Source organism: Chionomys nivalis, chromosome 1 (genome assembly GCF_950005125.1).
Source record: "Chionomys nivalis chromosome 1, mChiNiv1.1, whole genome shotgun sequence".
NCBI classification, from domain to species: Eukaryota; Metazoa; Chordata; class Mammalia; order Rodentia; family Cricetidae; genus Chionomys; species Chionomys nivalis.
In genome coordinates, this window is record NC_080086.1 from 199,724,055 (window position 1) to 199,751,017 (window position 26,963).

The window sequence follows — 26,963 nt, forward strand, 5'->3', positions numbered from 1 at the left end:
ATGATTCTGTCCAGAAGGCAGAATTATATGCCATTCTTATGGTGCTAAGGGATTTTAAAGAACATATTAATATAGTTACTGATTCACAATATGCAGAAAGAGTTATTTTACATATTGAAACTGCTGAATTTATACCTGATGATACAGAACTAACCTCTTTGTTTATCCAGGTGCAAGATTTGATTAGGAACAGGCTTTGCCCTATGTACATAACACACATCTGATCCCATATGGGTCTGCCAGGTCCTCTAGCACAAGGTAATACAGAAATTGATCAATTATTGATTGGTAGTGTGCTACAAGCCTCTGAATTTCATAAAAAACATCATGTTAATAGCAAAGGTTTGAAGAAAGAGTTTTCTATTACATGGCAACAAGCTAAGGAGATTGTAAAGAAATGCCCTACTTGCTCTTTCTATAACCAAATGCCACTGCCTGCAGGGGCTATTCGAAAGGGCACCCAAAGGAATGAAATCTGGCAGATGGATGTGTTCCACTTTGCAGAATTTGGCAAATTAAAATATGTTCATCACATCATTGACACGTATTCAGGCTTTCAGTGGGCAACGCTTTAAGTCCAGAAAAAGCTGATTCAGTAATCACTCATTTATTAGAAGTCATGGCTATCATGGGTATACCTACACAAATAAAGACAGATAATGGTCCTGCTTATGTCTCTAGGAAAATGAAACGGTTTTCTGATTATTACAATATCAAGCATGTTACAGGTATACCATACAATCCTACAGGTCAAGCAGTCATAGAAAGATCAAATCGAACTATAAAGAATATGTTGAACAAACAGAAGGGGTGGAAAACATCCCCAGAAATAGGCTACATAATGCTTTGTTAACCTTGAATTTACTCAACGCTAATGAGAAGGGAACATCGGCTGCAGAAAGACATTGAATAATGGAAAAGTCTACTGAACTAAATCAACCAGTTTATTTCAAGGATGTGCTGACCTCACAATGGAAGCCAGGAGATGTGTTGCGTTGGGGAATGGGATTTGCTCTTGTCTCCACAGGTGAGGAAAACTTGTGGATACCATCAAAATTGATAAAGGTTCGTTTTGATGAAGAGAAGCCAGTTGGGAAAGATAAATAACAATTCAATCACATGGATGGCAATCATACTGATGGTAAGTAATACAGATAGGTTGGGGGCAGGGTTCTCTTCTTATCTCCACAGGAAAATACCCATCTTCAAAGAATTTAAGGACCCTGAATATTTAATTACTGATGGAGGGACATGTTCTGTAAGTATTAATTTATATATATATATATATATATATATATATATATATATATATATATGTCTTAAACTTTCTTTGCCTTTCCTCATATCTGTGTCTTTCTTTATATGTCAGTATATGTCCTTGTTGTTAATGTTTCAATTTCCCATAACAAGCAACAAATTTTCCTATGGTAATCTTTGAAGTTTCCAGGATGAAGATGGGGCCCCACGACATCAACTCAATCTGGTTTTTATGACGTCATGATTTTTTTTTTAAAGCACTAATATTAGACCTGTTTTTTGGTACCAACTACATGAGACAATTTCGAATGGTGCACATTTTTGACAACACTCTGGCCAGACCTTCTCAAAACACTCTGAGACTAGTTACAATTTTCTTAGGTCAAAGGTTAAATTGGGAATTTTACCATCATTTGCTTTCACAGGACCCCCTAAGAAGAACGTGGCCCCCATGTCAGCAAGAAGCAATCTTAGGATGACATCCCCTCTCCCAACAGAGTTTGCCCTCAGGGTTAGGGACATCTTTTAGTGGTTGGTTTAGGGTTGAGGGGATGGGGTGATATTTTTATGGACTTAGGGGTATTTTTGAAAAAAAAAGAAGAAGAGAAAGAAGAAGGGGGATTAACTGGTTTTATGGGATGATTGGTATTTGTGAATTACTGTTTATAGAAAATTGTATTGGTACTCTTTCTTGTATATTGATATATTGAATATTGAATGTGAGTGTTCCTACCTCTATTTTTGTATGAGTATGCTAACAACTTTGTCTATATTATATTGATACATCTACCATATTACAATGTACATTGCTACCTCTGATACTATGACATTGTTTACAGTTGAAGATCATTGTCTTCATATATTGCACAGTTGTTTATTCTTTTAGTCTTCAAGTTAGATAGGTATTGAGAATTATATGTTTGTCATATTTATTTTTAAGTTAATCAGGTCTTTTAGTTACATAGAGATTATATTTAGTATAGATAGTATGATCTTCAGCCTCTTCGAAGAGCTGTAGAAAATGGCCTTTAATCTAACCTAAAATTTCTGTGCCAACGAGACAACAATTACTCCTGGCAACACCACTCTACTCCTGAGAGAACGTTGAGCACCAAAGACATTCCACTGGGAGCTTGTCTTCTTGGCAGAACTGGCCTTTGGGTTAAGAAAAGCCCATACCTCAACCTCTGACAAAGATACAGAATATCCCTAAGTGGATGAAACAGGATTGTCTTATCCTGCCAAGACAGGGTAGGATAGTTCTAAGAATGGTATGTCAGTTGTGTTAGGCCTTAGCCAAAGTTGGTTGACCCAACATTGCAAACGAGACTTTGGGTGATTGCCCAGGGTAGTCAGTTGTCTCTGTCAATTGTTGCACATTTTGGATATCTCTTATTTGTTAAGTAGTATTTATTCCCTTCTCAGATCTTTGACGGAGTTGAAGATTATATAATTGTAGTTACTCTCTATGTTATTTAGACTCCTTGAGATAGAATGTTTAGCAAAACTTTTGTTCTCAATATTGTTTGTTATATTTATTATTTGTTATTATTGTATATAGTTGTATTTGGTTTAGTTCTATCTTATTTAGACAAAAGGGGGAGATGTAGGGATATAGCCCCACCCATTGGGGGCGTGTTCGCCTCGGGCTAATGTTTACTGATAAATCTGCCGGGCATGATCCCAGCAGCCCCTTTTCTCTGCTTTTCCTGTTCTCCGCGGGAACCTGTGGTCTTGTAAGTCTATTTCCCTATTAAAGCTGTATATATTTTTATAATCTGTCTGCATTTGTTTATGTTGTCACAATATTTAAATTGTTCAATTCGTCTTGATTTAATTTGGTATATGATACTTATCTAAAAAAAAGTTCATTTCTTTTACATTTTCCAATTTTCTGTCATACAGGCTTTTGTAGTAATACATAATGATTCTCTAAATTTCCTCAGTGTCTGTGGTTATGTCCCCCTTTTCATTTCTGATCTTATTAATTTGCATGTTCTCTCTCTGCCTTTTGATTAGTTTGGTTAGGAGTTTGTCAATCTTGTTGATTTTCTCAAAGAACCAGTTCTTTGTTTAATTTATTCTTTTGATTGTTTTCTGTGTTTCTATTTTGTTGATTTCAGCCCTCAGTTTAACTATTTTTATTCTTCAACTCTGAGTCTGCTTCTTTTTTTCTAGAGCTTTCAGGTGTCCTGGTAAGTCTCTAAAGTGTGCTTTCTCCGTTTTCTTTCTGTGGGCACTTAGTGCTATGAACTTTCCTCTTAGCACTGCTTTTATAGTGTCCTATAGGTTTGGGTATGTTGTGTCTTTATTTTTATTGAATTTAAGGAAGCCTTTAGTTTCTTTCTTTATTTCTTCCGTGAACTAGTGTTGTTTCAGTAGTAGACTGTTCAGTTTCCATGAGTTTGTAGGATTTCTGGGGGGTGGAATTGTTGTTGAATTTTAATTTTATTCCATGGTGATCCGATAAGACACAGGTGGCTACCACAATTTTATTGTTTCTCTGGATGTTTACTTTGTTACCAAATATGTGATCAATTTTTGAGAAGGTTCCATGAGATGCTGAGAAGAAGGTGTATTCTTTCCTGTTTTGGTGGAATGTTCTATTGATGTCTGTTAAGTCCATATCATTCATTACATCTGCGAGTTCTATTATTTCTCTTTTAAGTTTCTGTCTGGTTGTCCTGTCCTTTGGTGAGAGAGGAGTGTTGAGGTCTCCTACTATTAGAGTGTGGCATTTGATGTGTGATTTCAGTTCTAGTCATATGTCTTTTACATATGTGGGTACTTTTATATTAGGGGCATTATATTCAGGATTTATACTTCCTCCTGATGAATTGTTCTTGTTATGAGTACAAAGTGTCCTTTCCCATCTCTTCTGATTGATTTTAGTTTGAAATCAATTTTGTTAGATATTAGTATAGCCACACCTGCTTGGTTTTTTTTTGTTCATTTTATTGGAAAACCTATTCGCAACCCTTTACTCTGAAGTAGTGTCTGTCTTTGAGTTTGAGGTGTATTTCTTGTAAACAGCAGAGTGTTGGATCCTGTTTTTGTATTCAGTCTCTTAACCTGTGCCTTTTTATAGGTGAACTGAGACCATTGACATTAAGTGATATTAATGACCAGTGGTTGTTTACTCTGGTTATTATTAGTTTTTTGGTGGTAGTGTTTGTGTGTTTCCCTTTTTTGAGTTGTGCTGGTGGAGGGTTGTCAGATGTCTGTGTTATTGTGGGTGTTGTTGGCTTCCTTGGGTTGAGGTTTTCCTTCTAGTACTTTCTGTAAGGCTGGGTTGCTGGCTACCTATTGTTTAAATTTGTTTTTGTACTGGGATATATTGTTTTCTCTATTGATGGTGAAAGAAAGCTTTTATGGGTATAGTAGTCTGGGCTTGCATCCATGGTCTCTTAGATTCTGCAGCACTTCTATCTAAGACTTTCTGACTTTAATGGTTTCCATAGAGAAGTCAGGTGTAATTCTGGTTGGTTTACGTTTATATGTTACTTGACCTTTTTCCTTTGCAGCTCTTAATATTCTTTCTTTATTCTGTATGTTTTGTGTTTTGATTATTATATGGTGAGGGAATTTTTTTGATCCATACTATTTGATGTTCTGCAAGCTTCTTGTGCCTTCATAGGAATATCGTACTTTAGGTTGGGAAAGTTTTCTTCTCTAATTTTGTTGAATATATTTTCTGGGCCTTTGAGCTGCAATTCTTCTCCTTCTTCTACCCCTATTAATCTTAGGTTTGATCTTTTCATGGTGTCCCAGATTTCCTGGATGTTTTGTGTTAAGAATTTGTTGGATTTTCTGTTTTCTTTGATCAATGCATCTATTTCCTCTATAGTATCTTCAGTGTCTGAGATTCTTTCTTCTCTTTCTTGTATTCTATTGATTATACTTGCCTTTGTATTTCCTGCATGTTACCCAGATTTTTAATATCCAGACTTCCCTCAATTTGTTTTCTTTATTACCCCATTTCGATATACAAGTCTTGAACTGTTTCCTTTACCTGTTTGATTGCTTTTTCTTGGTTTTCTTGGGTATCTTTGAGGGATTTATTAATTTTTTCCTTTTGTTTTTCTTCTCTTCCATTTCTTTAAGGGAGTTTTCACTTCCTGTTTATGGGTCTGCAACCTTTTTCATAATATTTTGGTTAATGTCCATTTCTTCTACTTCTTCTGGGTTAGGATGTTCAAGTTTTCCTGTTGCATGTTTGCTGGATTCTTGTCTTATCATTTTGTTTTTCAGGTTGTTGGAGGAATTATTGCATTGGCACCTCCCCATCTTCTCCTTCAAAAGCAACTAGGAGAGTTTTGGCATCTTGGTCCAATCCTTGTTGTGGCTGACTGTGTACTTGGGGTTTTTTTCTTGGTCTGCCCTCTCTTAGATCCCCTCAGCACTGGAGCTGGCTCTTAGATCCCCTCTGCCCTGAAGCAGGCTGTGCTGGTGGATCTAAGGATCCCACAGATGAAAAGGAGTGCTTGGGGGCAAGATGCAGTGGGGTAAATAAAGAAAGCCAGTAGCTGGGAAGATGCTCTGCTGAAAGGCCAGAAAAGTTTAGGGAATTGGAGGGGCCCTGAAATTTCTCCCCCTCCCCCGGGACCATCCATCCAGATGGCCACTCACTCACCACTTCAGATGGATCTTCTCAGGAGCAAGGCCTCTTTTGGGCTCCAAGGACCTCACAGACAAAAGAGCGGGCTGGGGGCAGGGTGGTATGGAACAAAGATGCCCCAGAGGCAGGAACACTCACCACTGGCTTCCCAGACCCTCAATCTTGAATTAGGCTGAGTTGGGGGATCCACAAACCCTGCAGATGGAGAGGAGTGCTCGGGGACACGATGGGATGGGGTAGATAAAGAAAGCCAGTAGCCAGAAAGATGCCCTGCTGTATGGCCAGAAAAGTTTAGGGAATTGAAGGGGACTTGGACTCTGTTCCCCTGGACCACCTGGCTGGGGGGCCACTCACTTACCACTCTGGATGGATCTTCTTATTAACTCTTATAACTTATATTAGCCCATTATTGTTGTCTATGTTAGCCATGTTGCTTGGTACTTTTTTCAGTGAGGTGGTTACATGATGCTTGCTCTGTGAATGGGTCAGGACTACAGACAAAGCTTTTCTCTTTCCAGAATTTTCCTGTTCTCATTGACCTGCCTCTACTTCCTGTCTGGTTGCCGTGCCTATACTTCCTGGCTAGCTACTTGCCAATCAATGTTTTATTAAAATACAATTGACAGGCAACAAACCATTGTCCCACAGCAAAATAAAACACTTCCTCCAGCTAGACTCCATCTCCAATGTCACACAATCTTCCCAGGTCACAGGAGACAGTGGGGGAATATGTGAGATTCAAACCACAGCAAGCACAGATACATAGGGCTGGGAAAGTGTAATAGTCATGAACATTGGGTGAAGCGTACTCAGAAGTTCCAGATCCTTCAAAGATAAGGAGACAAAATTTTAACATGAAAAATATATAACCATTGACTAAGAAGACATATGTCATATTTTATAATGCTGTAAAGGTCTATGATTTTCAGGACTTTTTTGCATAAGAAAGGATTCCACATGTGGATCTCACAGAGGTCTGATTCTTTCCTCATTCCACTTACACTACACTCCTGGGAAATAACCAGATGATGAAAAATCATTGACATCTGTGCATAACTGTGAGTGACTGCAGTGTGTGGTTTAATATCTGGACATGTGGCAGAAAGTTATCCAGGATACTGAGAAAAGATATAACCAAGTTCTCTGTGAATTCAGAAAATTATTTTCCTGTGTTAGAAAATAAGAAAAATGTATTTATTATTGTGCAATTAAGCCAACCCGGGATGCTCATCTCAAGCTGGATGATACTGTAAATAGGATGAGACTATATAGGCACAGGGATCTGGTTCCTCTATTGTGTGTTTTGAAGATTAAAATAATATAGAGATGTTACTCAGAGTAAGATAAAATTTGGTTTAATTTCCACTAATAATTAATGACTTTTTGTTTAAATGGATAAAGTGATTAATCCTAAATTTATCTAGTTGATCCTGTGGGAAAAATTCTCCAGACAGACAGTAAAAGCCCAGAAACATCAAATCATCTGAATTTAATATACAGTGAAAGCTGCCAGGTGTGTTGGTACATGTCTTTAATTCTTTAATCTCAGCACTTGGGAGGCATAGGCAGGTAGAACTACAGGAACATGACTTATTCAAGTTTGCAAAAAAATATCACTGGGAAATTCATGACTCTTAAAAAATAATTTTCTTAAAAAAATAATAATTTTCTTTTTACTTGCTACAATAAAACTTCAGTTGGTATTTAACAAAAATGCCATAGAACATATTATTAGTAGATAAAACAACTTTATATAAAAAGAACTAATACTGCTAAGAGCCATTGTTCCAAAAAAAGAAGGAATATTTTCCCATGCTCCAGGACATGTTTTATTTAAAAAAATAATGCATTACCTTTGTGTTACAGTTGTCAATATGAAATTTAGCACTAAAAGCAGTCATCTTTGTAAACATGCCTAATTTGAATGTTCTTTTAGATCATTGAGATAAAGCAGTGAGTCATATCTTAGAAAAGTATTTTATAGCAATCAATACCTATCTAGATCCTTGCCTCATTACATTAGTTCATATGACTAATAACTACTTGGGACAAAGTTCACTGAAAATTCAAACCATATGATGTCATGGTGTGACCCTCTAACCTAATGATTCCTCTTTTCTCGGTTTTGCACCCACACTCATTAACCATGAACTTGACTCAATCCTACAAAGAATGAGACTCTAGAGATTATGTTTATGTTTGAAAAATGACTTGCTTTGGAAGCTGCAGTTGCACTTCAGATTTTAAATATCAAAGTGTAAAGATAGGAGCAAAACTATTCTCAAACTATAATCCTACAAAGCTTAATGTATACTTTTATACTTACAAATAAAACAATGCTCATTATAAATAATTAGTTCAGTCTTCACATTAAGATAATTCTAAAATTTAGAATTATTAAAATTTAGAAATATCTTAATGACTGTTAGTTGGCTTACATAAAACAAGTGCAGTTGTTTCTAAAAAAATCCAAATATATAATTCATCTTCAAAGGTAACCATCTTCAAATGTAACTCAAATAGTATTTTTTAATTTTTCTTTTATTTTTTTTATTTTTTATTTTTTTATTGAAAAAAAATTACTGCCTCCTCCCATTTCCCTCCCCCTCCTCCCGCCCCTTTCCCCTTCCCCCACTCCTCTTCTTCTACCTCTCCAGTCCCAAGAGCAGTCAGGGTTCCCTGCCCTGTGGAAAGTCCAAGGTCCTCCCCCCTCCATCCAGATCTAGGAAGTTGAACATCCAAACTGTCTAGGCTCCCACAAAGCCAAAACCTGAAGTAGGATCAACACCCCGTGCCATTGTCCTTGGCCTCTTGTCAGCTCTCATTGTCCGCCATGTTCAGAGAGTCCGGTTTTATCCCATGCTTTTTCAGTCACAGTCCAGCTGGCCTTGGTGAGCTCCCAATAGATCGACCCCACTGTCTCAGTGGGTGGGTGCACCCCTCGTGGTCCTGACTTCGTTGTACATGTTCTCCCTCCTTCTGGTCCTCATTAGGACCTTGGGAGCTCAGTCTGGTGCTCCAGTGTGGGTCTCTGTCTCTATCTCCATCCATCGCTAGATGAAGGTTCTATGGTGATATGCAAGATATTCATCAGTATGGCTATAGGATAGGTTCATTTCAGGTTCCCTATCCTCAGGTGCCCAAGGAACTAACTGGGGACATTGCCCTGGGCATCTGGTAGCCACCCCAAGTTCAAGTCTCTTGCCAACCCTTAGGTGGTTCCTTTAACTAAGATATGAGTTCCCTGCTCCCCTATCCAACCTTCCTATATCCCCAATCATCTTGTTTCTCCAAGTTCCCCTCATGTTATGTGCCCAAAGAGGGAAGGGGGCAGAAGGAAGAAGGGTTCTGGATGCAAGTTGGGTTGGATAGGAAGAGAGAGACAGTATGCAGGGAGTAGAGTCCCTGCAGGGAACCCAGGAAGTATAGGGGAGGATGAGGAACTTCAGAGTTCCCTGTCCCGGGCTGCTGCCGAGGGTCACAAACTCACCCCACTGGCACTCCTGGTGCCAAGATCAGATCTCCGTGCAGGTTGGGTAGTTCCTAAACAAAGCACCTACCTTGCTTGGTGCAGGCAGTCCAGTGAAACAAAGGAACTCCCGCCTGCTTATTTGAACTGAGGATTCGCCAACAGTGCCCAGACAGGCTGATCTGGATGGTGTTATGTGCCCAAAGAGAAAGGGGGCACAAGAAGAAGGGTTCTGGATGCAAGGTGGGTAGTATAGGAAGAGAGAGGCAGTATGCAGTGAGTAGAGTCCCTGCCAATCACGTTCTTTTGAAAGTTTATTTATTTCAAGGAAAGCTTTAGTAAGAAACACACATGTGTTTCTTTGTAACAGTTGTTTGGTACATGTTTAAGTATTGTTAGAAGTGAGATCAGTGTTCCTTTTCTCTGTACAAGCTTTATTTCGAAAGATAGTCACGTTCTTTTGAAACTGTATTAATTTCATGAAACGCTTTAGTGAGAAACGCACATGTGTTTCTCTGAAAAGAGACTCAGTTCTGTGGTACGTGTCAAACCATTGTTAGAACTGAGATCAATGGTCCTTTTCTCTGTACAAGCTTTTATTTGAAAGATAATCACGTTCTTTTGATAGTGTATTAATTTCATGAAACTTTATCAAGAAACGCACGTGTGTTTCTCTGAAATGAGATGCAGTTCTGCGGTATGTGTCAAAGCATTGTCAGAAGTCAGATCATTGTTCCTTTTCTCTGTACAAGCTTTACATTGAAAGATAATGACATTCTTTTGTAAGTGTATGAATTCCATGAAAACCTTTAATAAAAAACACAGATTTTTTTTGAAAAGAGACACTGTTCTGTAATATGTGTCAAAGCATTGTTAGAACTGAGATCAGTGTTCTTTTTCTCTGTACAATATTTATTTTGAAAGATAATCACATTCTTTTGAACGTGTATTAATTTCATGAAAAGCTTTAGTGAGAAACGCACATGTGTTTCTTTGTAAAGACAAGCAGTTGTTTGGTACATGTCAAAGTATTGTTAGAAATGAGATCAGTGTTCCTCTTCTCTTTACAAGCTTTACTTTGAAAGATAATGCCGTTCTTTTGAATGTGTATTAATTACATGAAAAGCTTTAGTGAGAAACGCACATGAGTTTCTCAGCAAAGAGACACAGTTCTTTGGTACATGTCAAAACATTGTTAGAATTGAGATCAATGTTCCATTTTGCTGTCCAAGATTTACTTTGAAAGATAATCATGTTCATATCAAAGTGTATTAATTTCATGAAAAGATTTAGTGAGAAACACACGAGTTTCTCTGAAAAGAGACACAGTTCTGTGGTACTTCTCAAAGCATTGTTAGAACTGAAATCAGTGTTTCCTTTCTCTCTAAAAGCTTAAGTTTGAAAGATAATATCGTTCTTTTGAAACTTTATTAATTTCAAGGAAAGCTTTAGTAAGAAAGGACATGTGTTTCTTTCTAGAGACAGCAGTTGTTTGGGTCAAGTCAAAGTGTTGTTAGAAGTGAGATCAATGTTCCTTTTCTCTGTATACGATTTACTTTGAAAGATAATTACATTCTTTTGAATGTGTATTAATTGCATGAAATGCTTTAGTGAGAAACACACATTTGTATCTTTGCCAAGACAAGCAGTTGTTTGGGACATATAAAAGTATTGTTAGAAGTGAGATCAGTGTTCCTTTTCTCTGAAGAAGCTTTACTTTTAAAGATAATCACCTTCCTTTGAAAGTACATTAATTACAAGGAATGTTTTAGTAAGAAACGCACATGTGTTTCTTTGTAGAGACAAGCAGTTGTTTGGTACAGGTCAAAGTATTGTTAGAAGTGAGATCAGTGTTCCTTTTCTTTGTACAAGCTTTATTTTGAAAGATAATCAATTTATTTTGACTGTTTATTAATTACATGAAAAGCTTTAGTGAGAAACGCATATGTGTTTTGAAAAGAGACACAGTTCTGTGGTACGTGTCAAAACATTGTTAGAACTGAGATCAATGTTCCTTTTCTCTGTACAAGCTTTACTTTGAAAGATAATCACGTTCTTATGAAAGGGCATTAATTTCATGAAAAGTTTAGTAAGAAACGCACATGTGTTTCTTTATAAAGAGAAGCAGTTGTTTGCAACATATCGAAGTATTGTTAGAAGTGAGATCACTGTTCTTTTTCTCTGTACAGCTTTACTTTGAAAGATAATCATGTCCTTTTGAAAATTTATTAATTTCAAGGAAAGCATTAGTAAGAAATGCATATGTGTTTCTTTGTAAATACAAGCAGTTGTTTGGTACATGTTTAAGTATTGTTAGAAATGAGATCAGTGTTCCTTATCTCTGTACAAGCTTTATTTTGAAAGATAATCACGTTCTTTTGAAACTGTATTAATATCATGAAAAGCTTTAGTGAGAAACGAACATGTGTTCCTCTGAAAAGAGATGCAGCTCTGTGGTACGTGTCAAAGCATTGCTAGAACTGAGATCAATGTTCTTTTTCTCTGTACAAGCTTTAATTTGAAAGATCATCATGATTTTTTGAAAGTTTATTAATTTCAAGGAAAGCTTTAGTAATAAACGCACATGTGTTTCTATGTAAAGACACGTAGTTGTTTGGTACATGTCAAAGTATTGTTAGAAGGGAGATCAGTGTTCCTTTTCTCTGTACAAGCTTTACTTTGAAAGAAAATCACGTTCTTTTGAAAGTGTATTAATTTCATGAAGAGCTTTAGTGAGTAACTCACATGTGTTTCTCTGAAAAGATACGCAGTTCTGTGGTACGTATCAAAGCATTCTTAGAACTGAGATCAGTGTTCCTTTTCTCTGTACAAGCTTTTCTTTAAAGATAGTCATGTTCTTTTTAAAGTGTATTAATTGCACAAAAAGGTGTAATTAGAAACACACGTGTTTCTTGTCAAGGTAAGCAGTTGTTTGGGATATGTTAAAGTATTATTAGAAATGAGATCAGTGTTCCTTTTCTCTGTACAAGTTTTAATTTGAAATATCATCACGTTCTTTTGAAAGTGTATTAATTCATTAAAAGCTTTATCGAAAAACACATGTTTGTTTCTCTGAAATGAGACACAGTTCTGCGGTACGTGTTAAAGCATTGTCAGAAGTGAGATCAGTGTTCCTCTGCTCTGTACAAGCTTTACATTGAAAGGTAATGTCATTCTTTTGTAAGTGTATGAATCCCATGAAAACCTTTAGTAAAAAACACAGATTTGTCTTTTTGAAAAGAGACGCTGTTCTGCAATATGTGTCAAAACATTGTTAGAACTGAGATCAGTGTTCTTTTTCTCTGTACAATATTTACTTTGAAAGATAATCACGTTCTTTTGAAAGTGTATTAATTTCATAAAAATCTTTAGTGAGAAAGGCACATGTGTTTCTTTGAAAAGAGACACATTACTTTGGTATGTGTCAAAGCATTGTTAGACCTGAGATTAGTTTTCCTTTTGCCTGTACAAGCATTACTTTGAAAGATAATCACATTCTTTTGATATTGTATTATTGCATGAAGCTTTAGTGAGAAATGCACAATTGTTTCTTTGCCAAGACAAGAAGTTGTTTGGGACATGTCAAATTATTGTCAATAGTGAGATCAGTGTTCCTTTTCTATGTAAAAGCTTTACTTTGAAAGACAATCACGTTCTTTTGAAAGTGTAGTAATTTCATGAAAAGCTTTGTAAAGAAACGCACATGTGTTTCTCTGAAAAGAGACTCCGTTCTGTGGTACGTTTCAAAGCATTGTTAGAACTGATATTAATATTCCTTTTCTCAGAACAAGCTTTAGTTTGAAAGATAATCACGTTCTTATGAAAATGCATTAATTTCAAGAAAAGCTTTAGTGAGAAATGCATATGTGTTCCTTTGAAAAGAGACGTAGTTTTGTGGTACGTGTCAAAGCATTGTTAGAATTGAGATCAATGTTCCTTTTCTCTGTACAAGCTTTACTTTGAAAGATAATCACGCTCTTATGAAAGTGCATTAATTTCATGATAAGTTTAGTGAGAAACGTACATGTGTTTCTTTGTAAAGACAAGCAGTTGTTTGGGACATGTCAAAATATTGTTAGAAGTGAGATCACTGTTCTTTTTATCTGTACAGCTTTACTTTGAAAGATAATCAAGTTGTTATGAAAGTGTATTAAAATCATGAAAAGCCAAGAGACACAGTTCTATGGTACGTGTCACAGCATTGCTAGAACTGATATCAGTGTTTCTTTTCTCGGTACAAGCTTAACTTTGAAAATACTCATTTTGTTTTGAAAGTTTATTAATTTAAGGAAAGCTTTAGTAAGAAATGCACAGGTGTTTCTTTGTAAAGACAAGAGGTTGTTTGGTACATGTCAAAGTATTGTTAGAAGTGAGATCAGTGTTCCTTTTCTCTGTACAAGCTTTACTTTGAATGATAATCACATCTTTTGAAAGTGTGTTAATTTCATGAAAAGCTTTATTGAGAAACGCACATGTGTTTCACTGAAAAGAGTCTCAGTTCTATGGTACTTGTCAAAGCATTGTTAGAACTGCGATCAGTGTTCCCTTTGTCTGTATAAGCTTTACTTTAAAAGATAATCACATTCTTTTTAAAGTGTAGTCATTTCATGAAATGCTTTAGTGAGAAGTGACATGTGTTACTCTGAAAAGAGACACAGTTGTATGGTACTCGTCAAAGCATTGTTTGAACTGAAATCAATGTTCCTTTACTCCGCACAAGCTTTACTTTGAAAGATAATCACGTTCTTATGAATGTGTATTAATTTCATGAAAAGCTTTAGTGAGAAACGCACATGTGTTACTCTGTAAAGAGATGCAGGTCTGTGGTACGTGGCAAAGAATTGTTAGAACTGAGATCAATGTTCCTTTTCTCTGTACAAGCTTTATTTTGAAAGATAATCATGTTCTTTTGAAACTGTATTAAATTCATGAAAAGCTATAGTGAGAAACGCTCATGTGTTTCTCTGAAAAGAGACACAGTTCTGTGGTATGTGTCAAAGCATTGTTAGAACTGATGTCTGTGTTCCTTTTCTCAGTATAAGATTTAATTTGAAAGATACTCACATAGTTTTGAAAGTTTATTAATTTAAGGAAATCTTTAGTAAGAAACGCAATGTGTTTCTTTTTAAAGACAAGCAGTTGTTTGGGACATGTCAAAGTATTGTTAGAAGTGACATCACTCTTCCTTTTCTCTCTACAAGCTTTACTTTGAATGATAATCATGTTGTTATGAAACTGTATTAAATTCATGAAAAGCTTTAGTAAGAGATGCACAAGTGTTTCTCTTAAAAGAGACGCAGTTCTATGGTCCGTGTCACAGCTTTGTTAGAAGTGATATCAGTGTTCCTTTTCTCTGTACAAGGTTTACTTTAAAAGATAATCACATTCTCTTGAGAGTTTATTAATTCAAAAAAAGCTATAGGGAGAAACGCTCATGTGTTACTCTGTAAAGAGATGCAGGTCTGTGGTACGTGTCAAAGAATTGTTAGAATCTAGATTAATGTTCCATTTTTTTGTACAAGCTTTCTTTGAAATATAATGAATTTGTTATGAAAGTGTATTAAAATCATGAAAAGCTTTAGTAAGAAACACACATGTTTAAATACAAGCAGTTGTTTGGGACATGACAAAGTATTGCTCGACGTGAGATCAGTGTTCCTTTTTGTGTACAAGCTTTACTTTGAAAGATAATCACATTGTTATGAAAGTGTATTAATTTCATGAAAAGCTTTAGTGAGAAACGGACATGTGTTTCTCTGAAAAGAGACTCTGTTCTATGGTACGTGTCACAGCATTGTTAGAACTGAGATCAGTGTTTCTTTTCTCTGTACAAAGGTTACATTGAAAGATAATCACATTCTCTTCGTTTATTAATTCAAGGAAAGCTTTAGTAAGAAATGCACATGTGTTTCTTTGTGCAGAGAAACAGTTGTTTGGTAGGTGTCAAAGTATTGTTAGAACTGAGATCAGTGTCCCTTTTCTCTGTACAAGCTTTACTTTGAAAGATAATCACGTTCTTTTGAAAGTGTATTAATTTCATGAAAAGCTTTAGAGAAATACACCCATGTGTAAGAATGCACATGTGTTTCTTTGTGCAGAGAAACAGTTGTTTGGTAGGTGTCAAAGCATTGTGAGAACTGAGATAAGTGTTCCCTTTGTCTGTATAAGCTTTACGTTGAAAGATAATCACATTCTTTTGAAAGTGAAAGTGTACTCTCTTCATGAAATGATTTAGTGAGAAACGCCATGTTTTTCTCTAAAAAGTGACACAGTTCAGTGGTACTTCTCAAAGCATTGTTAGAACTGAGATTAGTGCTCCTTTTCTCTGTACTAGCTTTACTTTGAAAGATAATCACGTTCTTATGAAAGTGTATTAATTTCATGAAAAGCTTCAGTGAGAAAAGCACATGTGTTTCTCTGAAAAGAGATGCAGTTCTGTGGTACGTGTCAAAGCATTTTTTTTTTTGGTTTTTTGAGACAGGGTTTCTCTGTGGTTTTGGAGCCTGTCCTGGAACTAGCTCTTGTAGACTAGGCTGGTCTCGAACTCACAGAGATCCGCCTGCCTCTGCCTCCCAAGTGCTGGGATTAAAGGCGTGCGCAACCATGCCCGGCTGTGTCAAAGCATTGTTAGAACTTAAATCAGTGGTCCTTTTCTCTGTACAAGCTTTACTTTGAAAGATAATCACATTCTTTGAAACTGTATTAATTTAAGGAAAGCTTTAGTAAGAAACACACATGTGTTTCTTTGTAAAGACAAGCAGTTTTTTGGGACATGTTAAAGTATTGTTAGATATGAGATCAGTGTTCCTTTTCTCTGTACAAGCTTTACTTTGAAAGATAATCACATTATTTTGAAAGTGTATTAATTTCATGAAAAGCTTTAGTGAGAAACGCACATATGTTTCTCTGAAAAGAGACGGAGTTCTATGGTACGTGTCACAGCATTGTTAGAACTGAGATCAGTGTTTCTTTTCTCAGTATAAGCTTTACTTTGAAAGATAATCACGTTCTTTTGAAAGTTTATTAATTTCACGAAAGCTTTAGTAAGAAACGCACATGTGTTTCTTTGTAAATACAAGCAGTTGTTTGCGACATGTCAAAGTATTGTTAGAAGTGAGATCAGTGTTCCTTTTCTCTGTACAAGCTTTACTTTGAAAGAGAATCAAATTGTTATGAAAGTGTATTAAATTCATGAAAAGCTTTAGTGAGAAACGCACATGTGTTTCTCTGAAAAGAGACGCAGTTCTATGGTACGTGTCTCACCGTTGTTAAAACTGAGATCAGTGTTCCTTTTCTCTGTACAAGGTTTACTTTAAAAGATAATCACGTTCTCTTGAGAGTTTAATAATTCAAGGAAAGCTTTAGTAAAAAACGCACATGTGTTTCTTTGTACAGACAATCAGTTGTTTGGTAGATGTCAAAATATTGTTAGAACTGAGGTCAGTGTTAGTATTCTATGTTCAAGCTTTACTTTGAAAGATAATCACGTTATTTTGAGACTGTATTAATTTCAATAAAAGCTTTGGGGAGACACGCACATGTGTTTCTCTGAAAAGAGACACAGTTCAGTGGTACGTGTCAAAGCATTGTTTAGAACTGAAATCCTTGTTCATTTTCTCTGTACCAGCTTTACTTTGAAAAACAATGACATTCTTTGAAACTGTATTAATTTTAAGAAATGCTTTAAGGAGAAACATACATGTGTTTCTTTGTAAATACAAGCAGTTGCTTGGTACATTTCAATGTATGTTAGAAGTGAGATCAGTTTTCCTTTTCTCGGTACAAGCTTTACTCTGTAAGATAATCATGTTCTTTTGAAAGTGTATTTATTTCATGAAATGCTATAGTGAGAAACGCACATGTGTTTCTCTGAAAAGAGACACTGTTCTATGGTACGTGTAAAAGCATTGTTAGTACTGATATCAGTGTTCCTTTTCTCAGTATAAGCTTTAATTTGAAAGATATGTTGTTTTGAAAGTTTATTAATTTAAGGAAAGCTTTAGTAAGAAACACACATGTGTTTCATTGTAAAGACAAGTAGTAGTTTGAGACATGTTAAAGTATTGTTAGAAGTGAGATCAATGTTCCTTTTCTGTGTACAAAATTTACTGTGATAGATAATCTAGTTGTTATGAAAGTGTACTAATTTCATGAAAAGCTGTAGTGAGAAACTCACATGTGTTTCTCTGAAAAGAGACTCAGTTCTATGGTACGTGTCACAACATTGTTAGAAGTGAGATCAGTGTTCCTTTTCACTGTACAAGCTTTACTTTGAAAGAGAATCAAATTGTTATGAAAGTGTATTAAATTCATGAAAAGCTTTAGTAAGAAATGCACATGTGTTTCTCTGAACAGAGACGCAGTTCTATGGTCTGTGCCAGAGCATTGTTAGAACTGAGATCAGTGTTCCTTTTCTCTGTACAAGGTTTACTTTAAAAGATAATCACATTCTCTTGAGAGTTTATAATTCAAGGAAAGCTTTAGGGAGAAATGCACATATGTTACTCTGTAAAGAGATGCAGGTCTGTGGTATGTATCAAAGAATTGTTAGAACCTAGATCAATGTTCCTTTTTGTACAAACTTTACTTTGAAAGATAATCACGTTCTTTTATACTGTATTAATTTCATGAAAAGCTATAGTGAGAAACAGACATGTGTTTCTCTAAAAAGAGAGGCAGTTTTGTGGTACGTGTAAAAGCATTGTTAGAACTGAGATCAGTGTTCCTTTTCCCTGTATAAGCTTTACTTTGAACAATACTAACGTTGTTTTGAAAGTTTATTAGTTTAAGGAAAGCTTTAGTAAGAAATGCACATGTGTTTCTTTGTAAAGACAATCAGTTGTTTGGGACATGTCAAAGTATTGTTAAAAGTGAGATCAGTGTTCCTGTTTTTGTACAAGCTTTAGTTTGAAAGATAATCAAGTTGTTTTGAAATTGTACTAATTTCATGAAAAGCTTTAGTGAGAATTACACCTGTGTTTCTCTGAAAAGGGACGCAGTTCTATGATATGTGTCAAAGCATTGTTAGAACTGAGATCAGTGTTCCTCTTCTCTGTACAAACTTTACTTTGAAAGATAATCACGTTATTTTGAAACTGTATTAATTTCAATTAAAGCTTTAGAGAGACACGTACATGTGTTTCTCTGAAAAGAGATGTAGTTCTATGGTACGTGTCAAAGCATTGTTAGAACTGAGATTAGTGTTCCCTTTGTCTGTATAAGCTTTACTTTGACAGATAATCACATTCTTTTGAAAGTGTACTAATTTCATGAAATGCTTTAGTGAGAAACGTCATGTGTTTCTCTGAAAAGAGACGCAGTTCTGTGGTACTTGTGAAAGCATTGTTAGAACTGAGATCAATGTTCCTTTTCTGTGTACTAGGTTTACTTTGAAAGATAATTGCCGCACCAGCGTGGGCTGGAACCAAGTTTCTTGGTGGAGGGTGTCCAGGTTGAATGAATACACAGAGCAGCAGGTTGAGATGGAACAGCTTTCTTTATTGTTTGCTGGGCTGGTTTTATAACATGGCTCCAAATGAGGAGGGGGCTGTGAAGGTACTGTAACTTGACCCTGGCAGGGATCAAGGACCGGTCACCATGCACTCTAAATTCCTTCCTTCCCCGCTCCAGGAGCAGAGGGAATTTATTATGTTTTCCTTGCAGATAAGCACCTCAAATGGGGGCAGGTATATCAACTTGGGGCTGCAATTCCCACAAGTCCCCCTACTTTATTTTATAATGAGGGATCCTGTCTTAGGTCTTGTGAGAGAAGTACCTTCTCTTACCCGTCATAGGGCCCCCGATGCCCTGTCTTAGGTGGGGGGTCTCCCCACAGGTTGCCCATCCTTGGAGGCCCTCATTTTTTCAACATCTGTAGCCACACTTCATGACTTCCAGTAGAGTCATGCGTCAGACTGCGTAACACCTGACGGTGGGCAAGCTCAGTCAGGGTGAAGATGTTTAAGAGTCGGTTTAAGAGGAGCAGGCCTATTGCCACCCCCACTAGTCCCAAGATCCCCAGGGATAAGGCACCTCCCCATCGCTGTGCCCAACCCCCAATCTGGGCCATAGTATTCCACCATTCCTCAGCAGATATAGGTTCAACACGAGTTTCATTAATTGCAATAATTTGATGTACCAAAGAGTGGGTAAAGTTTAGAAAGGAATCATTCCAAGGTCCCCTAAGTAAGCATTAAGGCGTTGCACCTCAAAGGACATATTTTTCACTTCCATAAGGGTCACACAGGCAGAATGACAAAAATGAGAACAAGAAGCTTGTTGCACCATCCACAACACATTAATCTGTTCCTGTAATAAGGCTGTTTCCTGATTTAAATTTAACATCCCCAACTGAATATGTGAGTTAATAGTATTTTGAGTTTCTAAGGCCTGGGTAACACAGGCAGCAAGAGTGTTAACAGTCTCTGCAGTAGCTGCACTCTGGGATACGGTGATTCCTGCAACGGTGGCAGCTGTGGCTGATATGGTGATAGCTGCGATGACTGCGGCGGTGATCCCAAAGTCTCTCCCTTCTCTATACAAGATAAGCTCTCGTCCATCATGTGGGTCTTCTACCACCAGGGGAACCAGGGCAGGAATCCTCATCATCAGCATGGACTTATCCATCGGGGACCAGCAATTGCTCAAAAAGCAGGAGCTGGAAGAACAATTAAGGACACCATCCTCCCCGACCAACCCATTAAAGGAGATAAACATAAAGGGAGGTAGAACACAAGCTAGGCTGACAATAGAGAAATTCATTCCCGCTGTATAATTAATCTGGAGGGAGGTTTCAAAGATGTCCGATGTGTTCCATCGGGCTGTGGCATTGAAGGCCAAGCCCCTTTGAAGGGCTAAAGGTCTAATATCTGTACATGCACAAGGGCCACAGAGAAACATGCCTGTGAACATAGGTGAAACTCCTGCAATATTTGGATTTCTATAGGAAACATCAAAGGCCCCTCCCAAGGAGTTTTTAAAGGTAGGTTGGTGACCAAACCACCATAAATATTTATCTCCCTCCAATTTCCATGGTTTCTTAGGAGCACAGTTTCCCCCAAGGCAATGGTAAATATAATTTGAAGGATTGTAGCATCTTCCAACAAAAGGTAGATGGTCTCCGAGGGGTAGGGAGTCCAGAAACATTTCTTTTAAAATTTATTGGGTAAAAGATATCTCTCAATCCAAAACAGGGATGTCCAGAAGAATTAGAAAAAAAGTCTCCCAGAGAATAATTACTAAGGACCACACATGGCCCAGAAAGGGAGATACTAGTCATCTCTGAAATATTGTTAATCCTTCGGAAGCAGAGGGCATGGGATATATCAAACGTTAAATTACCCAGTGAGGATCTTTCTAATGCTGTATTTGCTGCAGGAACTCCCAAGGTATAATTGTTGGAGTAAAAGGATGGAAAAACAGAGCTTATTTTACTTACTGGCATCAATATGGGTGGATTCCTCACCAGTGCCCATCTCAGGCCTCCCTCAATGTTCTTCACTTGAACCCATATTATCAGGGCCAGTACGACCGACCGGACTCCACTGGCCAAACATTCCGCTCTGGCACCCAGATGGGTTTTTTGGTTCCTGGAGGGAAGACACAAATGGCTCCTCTCACCCTAGCCAGCATAGGTGTGGGTGATTGCCATTGTCCCGTGATACTATTCTTCCATATAACCCAGCCCAGAGATTGGGAGGGTTTCTGCCAATGTCTTTCCATTGCTGATAGACCTTGTTTATCTACTGTTAGAAAATTTAAAATGTATAAAATTGTAGATAATTGGGTATTTGGGGAGGTGATATATTCCCCCTTCTTTATTTTACAAAAGAACTGTTTCAGGGTAGCATGCGTGTGCTCCACTATGGCCTGTCCTGTGGGATTATGTGGAATTCCAAAGGTATGTGTAATTTGTTGTTCTTGGCAAAATTTTGCAAACTGTTGGCTGGTATAAGCCGGTCCGTTGTCTGTTTTGAGAAAGTCTGGGATGCCCATATAGGCAAAAGCCTGTAGGCAATGGGCAAAATAACATCCTTAACCTTTTCCACTGAATGTATGGAGACATAAATTACCTTGGAATAAGTATCTACAGAGACATGTAAAAATTTAAGCCTGCCAGCTTGGGACAAATGGGTAACATCCATCGGCCAAAGGTGGTTAGGACGGAGGCCTCGAGGATTAACAACTTCATTGGGGGCATTATGAAATGGAGCACAAGCTGGACATTGGGACGTGATTTGAGTAGCCATGGCTAGAGAACAGCCAGAGTGAAACTTTAGAGAAGAGGCATTTAAATGATACTTTTCATGAAGATGATGGGCTCGTTGTTCCTCAGAAAGGAACAATGCCATTGGGCGGGTGAGGGAATCAGCAAGCTTATTTCCCTCTGCCAAGGGCCCTGGCAAATCAGTATGGGCCCGAATGTGGCCAACAAAGGCAGGAAACACTCTTTGGCATATAAGACTTTGCAGCTGAACCAAAAGGTGGAAAACCTGAGAGGTAGGTAATATGTATGGTGAGGTTTCCAATGGCCCTACAATCCTTGCCACATATATACTATCAGTATACAAGTTGAAGGGTTGATCCTTGAAAAGAGAAAACGCCATAAGGCAGGCCATGAGTTCTGCAGCTTGGGCAGAAATTGGACCTAGGGGCTGCTTTTCTTTAATTGAATGAGAGACTACCACTGCATAGTCCTTGGAAGAACCATCAGTGAACACTGAGCGCACTCCCTTAAGGGGGGAGCTTTTAATAATTTTTGGAAAAATAACAGGATGATTTTTAAAAAAGGAAATTAAATGGGAATCAGGATAATGGTTATCAAAAATGGCTCCAGTGGTGGTGATGAACAAGGTCCATCCATCTTGAACCCTCTGTAGCCTTGCTATTTCTTCCTTTTGATAAGGGATTAGAAATTTATTTGGGATCCTGCCAAAAACTTGTAAACTAAAATCATATGCCTTCCATAGGAGCTGTAGCACCATTTCATAATATGGAGTCACCATCTTCTTAGGGGAAGCGGGTAAATGCAGCCAATAAAAGGGTCCCCTTTGCCAAAAAACTCCAGTAGGAGAAAATTGTGAAGAAAAGACCATGAAATAAAAGGGGCTGGCATAATCGAGGTGGTGGAGATGTGCTCGCTCAAGAGCATTAAGCAAGACATATAGGGCTTCTTTTGCCGCTGGAGTCATGATCCTGGGGGAGGCAGGGGAAGGGTCCCCAGGTAGCATATCATAAAGGGGCTTAAGAGCTCCTGTAGGAATGGAAAGGAAGGAACGGATCTACTGAACATCTCCCAATAATCTCTGCCAGTCATGGAGGGTCCGCAAATGGGAGCAATCCAGCTGCAGCCTCTGAGGCTGAAGCCCAATGGATTGGATTTGAAAGCCCAGATAGGAATGGGGGGGGGCTGCATCTGCACCTTCTCTGTACCCATGTTCCTCCAGAAGGGTCTGTAACTTTCAAACATTAATAAACTTTCCTCTTTTGTTGGTACTGCCAGAAGTATATCATTTATATAAAGGACACTATGGAAGGAGGAAAACTTAAGCCAAAGTGGATCCAAAGAAGCTGCAACATATATTTGACAAATTGAAGGACTGGCAGCCCAGTCCTAAATTGCTACGGTCAGGAATTTTTATAACAGGGGCAATCACTGGGCAGCACTTAACGCCTCCATGGGGAGCCTCCTCCTAGTGGAGCCTCCTCCAGCCCAACCAAGTGGGAGAGGCCGGAGAGGTCCCGAACTGGTCAGAAAGAGGATAGGGAGGGGGCTTGTCCTGCTCCCCAGAGGTCTCCTTTGTCTTTTCTTTTAAACGGGCCCTGCATAATTCCTGCTGTAGCACTGCGATTTCTCCCTCCAAAACTTCTTCTTCTGAACCTGTTGATTCCCCCAAGCTCTCTTCAAAATCAGACAAAGAAGGGTAGAGGCGTGTTTGCGCAGAAGAATTTTGCTTGGGAACTCCGTCCAAGGATTCACTTCCCTTTCCCCCTGTCTGGAGGTTTTTGCTTTCTTTGAATCTTTCTCTCTTCTACCTTACTGGGCCTCCCCTCAGCAGGCTGAGAGAGCAGTTTGGCCTCTGCATCAGAGGCATTATCAGAACAAAGGGAAGCCTTAGTCTCACTCTCTTGAATTTCAGATAATACCTCTTTTGTTGCTTCCAAAGCCTGCTTAACCCAGACTTTCCTCTGTAAGCAAAGTATCCCTGATCAGTCTTCAAAGGGAGAATGTGGCCATTGGCAGGACCTCAGGCCCCTCCTTTCTCAACGTTTTCTGAAGATCCCCGAGGACCTATTCCCATTCAGAAATATTGAGGGCTCCACTGGTGACGAACCAGGGACTCCACGTCTCTATAGTTTTAAGAAAATCTTCTAAAGTCTTAGTTTTTACAGCTGTCCCCTGCTCTTTCAATAATCTCTTTAACTGAAACTTTAACTCCCATTTACCTGGGATATTTTCCATTTCTTAATTAATTTTTTAAATATATATCTCCCCAATCCGTCCCCACTGGTGTACAGGATGACCCAGTCCACTGTACCTCACTTTCTGATCTTGGTTGGGACCTCCAGATGACACACCAGCGTGGGCTGGAACCAAGAGTCTCAGTGGAGGGTGTCCAGGTTGAATGAATACACAGAGCATGAGGTTGAGGTGGAACAGCTTCCTTAATAGTCTGCTGGGCTGGTTTTATACCATGGCACCAAATGAGGAGGGGGCTGCGAAGGGACTGTAACCTGACCCTGGCAGGGATCAAGGAATGGTCACCATGCACTCAAAATTCCTTCCTTCCCCCGCTCCAGGAGCAGAGGGAATTTATTATATTTTCCTTGCAGATAAGCACCTCAAATGGGAGCAGGGATATCAACTCAGGGCTGCAGTTCCCACACACATGCATGTAACAATTAATAAAAAGAGATGACATAAATTATACCTGTGACCCTGACAGTTGATGCACATGTGTGCATAGTCCTTCTCCCATTATGAACCCCACTCCACACACCATGCTGACAATGCCTTGCCCCAATGTACTCTCTCCCCAGGCTCGAGCGAGGTTCGATGACAGTGGTGATAGACCAAATGCTCAGAACCCCAGTCACTGGTGCTGCAGCCAGCGCAGCCTGGATAGCTGAGACTGGTGGGGGGTGCCGGGATTGAGACACAGAGGCTTCTTTTCAGGTGGAAGCACAGCAACCTTTGTTTTGCCCAGCAACCTTTTATACCTCTTCTCCTTCTGTGGGGACCCACTGGCCAGAAAGAACACAAACATCCTTGTCAATAACAGACCACAAGGAAGTTCCCCTGTGGGTCAGGGGGAGTGAGGGCAGCTGGATCACAACAACTCCCCCCATTTTATTTTATAATACCTTGCCTGTCATGGGGAATAGCCATCTAATATTCCCTGTATTAGGTAGCATCCTGCTGCCAAAGTATTGCCCATCTGTGGCTACCCAGACACATAGCCCTAAACCAAGTATCCCCAGGACTGACAGTGCCAAGGAGCCAGACCAGCACTGTAACCATCTAGCATGCACTAACTGGATGGTAAAATTAACAAAAGCAGTATTCTAAACCCTCTCATATGATGGTTGAATTCCATAACAGTAGCAGAAGCACACAATACAGTGCATGAGTAACTCACAACTGTTGAAAAGTCCAAAGATAATCCACTTGCTCCTGAACCAGAGCTACTTCTTGGTTCAAGGTCAATATGCCCAATTGAATATTTCCAATAAGATCATTTTGAATGTCCAATGCATTGCTGACTCTTTCAGCAAGCTGGTTGACAGTCTCAGCCGTCTGCACAGTCTGTGAGAGAGCAAGTCTGGCAGCAGTAGCTGTGGTGGCAAAGCTCTGCTCCAGCTGCCTTCTGGCCCCAGCCGCACTCACTCTGGATCCAAACTGCTGCATGGAGTGGAGCAGAACTTGGGGAAGCAGGCTCACTGCTCCTGCGCCGGAACCATTGAAGGGGCCCCACTTTATCAATTTTTTAGGGAATTTGGGCATCATCAACCTGTCTGGCTACTTCCTGCTGAGCAGGGGCGCTGCATTCATGGTAGTATTTTACATCAACATTTCAGGAGTTCTCAGTGATTTACACCACATAAATGTGCAATGAATCCACAGACTCTCATCCTCTGTGGAGACAAAAGCTGAACCTCTTTTCCAAAGTATCAAATCCTTAGGCCTGTATTTTAAAGTCAAAATACCTTTTGTAGCAGTTCCCAGAATCAAATGTCTTTCTCCAGTCCAGAACACAAAAGACAACACAATCAACACAATAACATATATCTCTACACATTCTATCTTTTGAGGCCCTCAATTCACGTTCCTGCCTCCTCTTTATTTCTTCCCTACTGGCCAATCTTCCAGAGGGCATCCCTCAGAGCATCTCTGGGGATGAAGACACACATACTCCTTTTAATCAGACTTGGTTTGTTCCCAGTCTGGAACATTTAAACCCCCTCCTGCACAAAATCTTTGGCTGTCTTCCTTGTTACTTCCATGCCTTGTTGCTTTAAGAGTTTCAGTTACTTTTTGAGGCCTTTCAATTCACCCTCCTACCTCTTTATACTTGCTTATCTCTTGGAGGAAGTCCCTCAGAGTTATCTCTGGGGATGAAAAATAAAAACACTTTACCTTCCCCAATATGCTCCTTGGGCTGAGGGACCCTGTTCACAAATCCCCACTTTCTAGATCTCAGTGGAACCTCCACCTGCTGCAGCCAGCACAGCCTGTGGTTTCTTGGCCTGTTGTCCATCCCTACCTCACCCAAGGCTACCAGGAGCCCTGGTAGGAAACCAGCCACTCCCAGGGATTAGTTAGAGGAGTAAGTAAGGAATGCTTTGCTCACAGGTCATGTGTGCAGTTGGCAGGCTTGTGCATGTGGTAGCCATCTTTCAATAGCTTGAAAAGCTCTTCCACTGGGATGCCAGGATATGGTGAGCCCCCCAGTGTAAAGATCTCCCAGAGCACGACTCCAAAGGACCATCTGTATGTGAGTGAGGGCAGAGGCCTGTTACTCCTGGTCAATAACTGTAGCAGTTTTACAACAGGACAGGTTACCAATGGGCAAGGAAGGGTATGTGGATGAGAGGCATGGCAGGGCTATGCTGTTGTCTCAAATGAGAAGACAGAATACAGCCTGAGTGGGCAAGAACCCTAAAGGCTGTGATAGGTGTGACTTGAGTCTTGCTATCCCCATCCTATGTTGGGACACATACACATCACTCTGGTGGGTGTAGACTCCGTCAAACAGGGAAGCTGGTACCATCCACTTCACAGGTAGCCGGCCCTAGGCAGAGGGAGAGTTGTTGGCTGTCAGGTGTCCCCTGGTGGAGCACCGCACCCAAACCACCCTGGAATGGGGCTCACATCTGTGGTCTTCCTGTAGTATTCCAGATTGTGCACATCACGGGCCAGGCCAAAATCTGCAATCTTCATCATATTGTCCTCAGTCACCAACACGTTTCTGGCAGCCAAGTCTCTGTGAATACACCGAAGAGGCATGAAAGGAACCTGTGCTAAACTGACAGCTCCCTAGCCTAAGCAAGCTTGACATCTACTCTTCCATTCAGAAAGACCCTACCTCGCCTGTGCCCTAGCTCTGCTCACCTTCTGAG